Below are 5,000 nucleotides of genomic sequence, written 5' to 3'. Positions count from 1 at the left end.
TATGATAGGAAATAAATAATCTAATAGCATTATGAGAAGGCAGTTGCCCACCCCTTTGGCGCGGCACACGCAGGGACGCAAATAGGGACGCAATGATTCGATTAACAGTAAAGCCACAAAACCAACCGAACGGACGAATGAGGGAGGAAAGACGACCAAGGCGACCACACAGTTTCCATAACTAGCATTAAAGCGATGAGCACGGAAAAAGGGTTCCCTGTTTTCGGTTCCCTGTTTTTGGTTTGGAACACGACAAGAATCCATCATCGTGTTTGCGGTCGCGACGGGGGTTTCCCATTTCTTGGTCGTTACGGTTCGAATTTCTACGATAAACCATCCTCGAAACGAATCGACAGATGTGCAGTAGCGAAAGTAGCTTCGATTGTGAAAGCAAAATCGAGGGAGTGTTAAAGGAAAGATTTTCCTAAAAACCGTTCGTTCTAGAACGCTTAGTAGGCGAGGCATTAGATGTGAGATGATTTGACTAATAAAGATGCTGCTTCCGATTGATTGGATTGGCTTGGATTGGAAAACAATCAGCGTGCAAGATGGATGACACGCTCAACGGTGGCACCTAATTGGATTTAAATAAATAAATCTACTTTCGACTCGTCCACTACCCGGAAGGGACTCACTGCTCCTACGGCTGCTGCTGTTGCTACTGTTCGAGAACCGTCGATCAGTCGATTGGGAGGTGAAAATCAAATTAATAATAATAGCTATCATGAGCCCTGAAACATCCTGGCACCCCTTTTTTATTCCCACAGGGAGCCTCATTTAGGGATTCTAGCCTCCTCCTCGATCGAAAGGTGCTAAGTAAGGCTCCTCTGAGCTACCGTGGTGTGCATCCTTTTTGACCACAGCTCGTGTTAATGTCTAATGAATTTTAATTTCGAATCCACTTGCTGCTGCTGCTCCCGTTCCAGGGAAGGCATCTTGCACCAAAAAAGGACGAAACCAAAACGGAACGGACCTCCGTTAGTTAGAGCTCTGTCCCGGCTCTGTGCGAGCGGCGGTCACTCTGATGTCGAGATTCGTTCGCTGCCAAATGTGTCATCGTGGTCAACTGGCCGGTACCACCTGCCAGCGGAACGGCTAGCAGGGGACTGGCTTGGTTGGCCACCTTTTTTTGTGGTCTCACCCCAAATGGTCAACGCCAAAAACTCACGAACGTCACAATCCGCAGGAGCGTGGCCATTGCATTTCAGAAGTCAAACCGCGCGCACCCCCCTCTTCTCGTATGTGTGTCGTGGCGTACTCACGTGTCGGCAAACAGTCCGGTTACGGGGAGCCGGCCACACAGGAACGCATATCTGATGGTTTGGCTAATTTTAGGGTAGGGAGGCCATATAGAGCCCGTGAAAACGCCGCTTGTGTTCTGCTCATCGTCGCCGTCGACGACTCGTGGTAATGGAAACTCTCGTTGGCGCTCTGATGCTGTGGGGATGGCTCGTTAAATCGAACGCACCACCTACCCCGCCCCCTTAAAAGCGAGCAGAGCAATAACATCAATTGACATGCAATTAAATTCGGAAGTGATCCAAAAATTAGCAAACCGTTGGAGTTGGAAATGTTGCTTTTTTACCATCGCATGATCCTCCTCTCTTTTTCGCGCTCTCTCTCTCTCTCTCTCTCTCTCTCTCTCTGCTTCACAGCATGGGATTTGCATCGCGTAAATTGAGGTAATAAAATAAAGGAAATGCGAGGACGGGAGGTCGATGGATGGAACCGAGCAGCGAATCCTCGAGTGTTTGCATTTGAATTCCAAATCACGCACAGCATCGGCAGCAGCATCAGCAGCAGCATCAGCAGAAGATAAATAATCAAAAAAAGAGTCAAAGGAGAGAGAGCGAGTGAGCAGAGCGGTGGATGGCAGCTGAAAAACCGCTCGATCAAATTAGCGCCAAACAGGAATAAATTAATGGAATATAAGTCAGTTCCCGGCAACCCGGCCGGGTTCGGTCTGATTCCGATTCGCTCTAAACCCACCGCTGAAGTTACTCGTTACAATCAGCGGTGGGCTCGTGGTGCGTAGCAACATATGGAAATTGGGCGGCTTTTTCGCGATTTGAATTCGTTTCGCCATGCACCATAGACACACACACACACACACACTCGGATTGACAGACGTGGTAGATAATGTTCTGACGTTTGGAATACTTTTTGATTCGTCCTTTGGCGCACAATTTTCTATTGATACAGATGTGTGGCGATGATCGTTGGGTTGTGATTGTGCTGAAGTTGTGCTTCAGCTCGTGACACGCTCTTAAGGTCGAGGTCGTTGGCAACGGTGGATGATCTACGAGAATCGGGGGCGTGGGTTGAAAGTTCTGTTATCTTGTTTTTTTTCTTTCGTTTTCCGAGCATACCCACCGTCAACTCGTTGGAATAGCAGTTCGAGTGTGTTTTCCAAGGAATTTCGCGTACTAAAAGCATGAGAACGCACGAGAAACGAGTGAACTGTTTGTGAGGTTATGATCGAGGTCGGTGAAAACGCGGGATGATAAAAAACATTTTTGGCGAAAAGCGTCCCCCTTCGTCGGTGTCGATGTGCCCAACCACACACACACACACAAGCCATGGAGCCCGGACTTTGCTGTGGCGGTCCCACCCTCCTTCTGTTGTCCTGGAGTCAGAACCGACGGCCGCTGCCTGGTGTGGTCCGGTGCGTTACGGTAAAGTTTGTCATTTTCCTCGAGCTTCGCACAAAAGAGAGAGAGAGAGGGAGGAGGACATGATGATGGCGGTGTTGGTACCGCGTGGCTGCTCCGGCTTCTGCGACTTGCGGTCCCATGCCGGAAAAGCGTTCCGTGATGAATTACTTTTTAATGATGCGTGTTGTACGAGATTACTTTGCCGACATTTCAATCGGTCGACATGTCGCCATCGTGTGCCGTTGGTGTCCGTTGGTCGCCAGGGCCAGGGCGATTGGGTTTTGTGTGCCCCCAAAAGGGCTGGGGGAGAGGAGCATGAGGTACCACTGGAGGTGAAAGGATAAACTTGATTCCGTTGGAAAACTTTTGCAAAAATTGTGGCCTTTTCCACCTTTTCGCATATGCAATATCTTTCGCTTTACGGTTTTTTTTTCTGCATTCCGTTCGATCGTACCCGCCAGCTCGTGTGCCAAAAAGAAGCCGTCCAGGCGACATGTGTAACCGCCGCTCTCGGAAAGTATAATTCAATTGAAATCAGCGAGGCGAGACATTTGGAGAAAATAATCCAAGGAAAACCAGTCCGGAATCCACATTTTCATGTCTGTTCGTGGAGCATGCTATATTGAGGATCCTCTCCAATGCGCTCGTGGCCTGCTTGGATATCCTTTCGTGGAAAGCGCGACCGAAGAGTCGAGTAGTCGAGCGATTCGAGCAGGTTGATAGGTGATTGGAAAAACAACGCGGTAAAATCCCGAGAATGCTCACCGACGGTCAGTCCGGTTGCTTCGGCGAGACACACTGACAGCTACGGGGTGGCCGCCGCCACCACCGGGCACATGCGCACACGAGGGAAAACAAATTTCCCAGCGCTCTCGACCGTCGCCGACGGCCCGTTTGACATTCGGGACAATGAGCTCCATAGGAATATCAACAAAGCACCAACACCAGCATGCAGCGTGTACCCGCGAGAGAGCGCGCGAGAGTGTGCCAGGTTACGGAGAGGAAAATCCTTGCTAGTTTTTGGGGGGAGAAAAACCATTTTCCCGTTTCGAGCACTGTTTTGCCAGTTTGCTAAATGAGTTCGTTCCGATGACGGCGGACCGGTTTCGGCTTTTCGGAAAACGTGGCCGGGAAATTGTGCGGAAATGTTTCGTTTGCGTGCATCCGTGAAGTGTTTTGTGATTTGCATCTCAAGCAGCAAAGACTAGAGCATGCCAATCAGCTCGCAATCAGCAGCTGTAACAGTAGAGTGAAGAACCAACCGTCTGGTTTGGAGGTAGTTTGTAGGAGGAAAAGGCTGTCTAGCGATGGGTAAGAGAGGGGAATGGTGCAAAGTGGTGGTGTGTACAGTCTCGTTCCGCCGGGAAAAGTCCTTCCGCGTGAAAATGCACCGCTGGCGGTGAGTGCGAAGAGCGAAGAGTCAACGCAAGTGCTGAGCTGAGAGTCACTCATTTGCTCAACTCTCGCGCGCCGCTTCGTGTGCCAGGACTAGAGTGCGGAGGAAATTATCAATTCACTCACGTGCACTCCAAAGCGGGGCCTACTAGTCTTGTAGTACTAGTCTTGTAGTGGATATCCGGCCGAGCGCGTCGTCGTCGTCGTCGTCGTCGTTCTACTATATTCCGCGTTATCGTCGTCGTGGTCGTTGTCGTCGTTGTCGTCATCGACAAACGAGACGCGGCAGGAAAATTCTCGCCATTCGAAGGCGCGTGTTTGGTTTTTCTTGGGGTTTTCCGGATCGAATCGTGGTGAACCTCATCTCTCGGTACAGATACCACCGGGACCACGAGAGGGCATTGGTAGTGGGTTAAAGTGATAAAGGAAACCACGGGCCCCCGGAACCTCGCCGAGGATTGTGTCGTGAACCGGATGTGTATGTGTGCACGCACGGTATCTGTCTGGTAACCGGCTGTCGGAGTGCAATTAACCGACACAGCAGCAGCAGCAGCAGCAGCAACACCGAGTTCTAAGAGAGGAAATCCGTTTGCGGAAGTGGCAGTGTCAGGGGCGAAGAAGAGCAGTGTGTCGTGGCAGCAGCAGCAGTAGCTTGTTGTGTGGTTAACCAGAAGAAATTCATACCCACCCACCACCCACCAATCCACTAGGGGCCACATCGTCAGCCCAACTGTTGTTTGTGTTGTCGCCAATCCGATCGTGCTCGCGGAGTTTGTGACACGGAGTGCAAGGCAGCAGGTGGCAAGGGTTGTTTGCTGTGACCCCTCCCCGGAGGCGAGTCAATGGAAAATGCATCCGATTGTGTATCATCCGCGTGTGCCTCGGGGCATGATGGCTTCCGGTTTGATGAGGCCACACTGCTGATGACCGTCGTTTGCTAATGATTGGCGG

General features: G+C 50.8%; 1 protein-coding gene across 8 annotated transcripts in view; it reads left to right on the top strand.

Annotated features, from left to right (window-relative positions):
* Positions 1–5,000, top strand: part of LOC125950089 (CUGBP Elav-like family member 2) — a 231,815-nt gene that overhangs the window by 11,778 nt on the left and 215,037 nt on the right. For 2 of the 8 annotated variants that reach the window (XM_049677734.1, XM_049677731.1), the window contains exon 1: positions 3,037–5,000. This exon is cut by the window's right edge and continues 112 nt beyond it. The exons of the other annotated variants lie outside the window; for them this stretch is intronic. The gene's annotated coding sequence lies outside the window, so the exon portion shown is untranslated. Of the gene's footprint in view, positions 1–3,036 lie in introns of those variants that run through there. 8 annotated transcript variants of the gene reach the window in all.

This window comes from Anopheles darlingi, chromosome 2, assembly GCF_943734745.1.
Source record: "Anopheles darlingi chromosome 2, idAnoDarlMG_H_01, whole genome shotgun sequence".
Classification (NCBI taxonomy): Eukaryota; Metazoa; Arthropoda; class Insecta; order Diptera; family Culicidae; genus Anopheles; species Anopheles darlingi.
The sequence above is the reverse complement of the archived record's forward strand: the minus strand, read 5'-3'. Positions and strand labels throughout refer to the sequence as shown.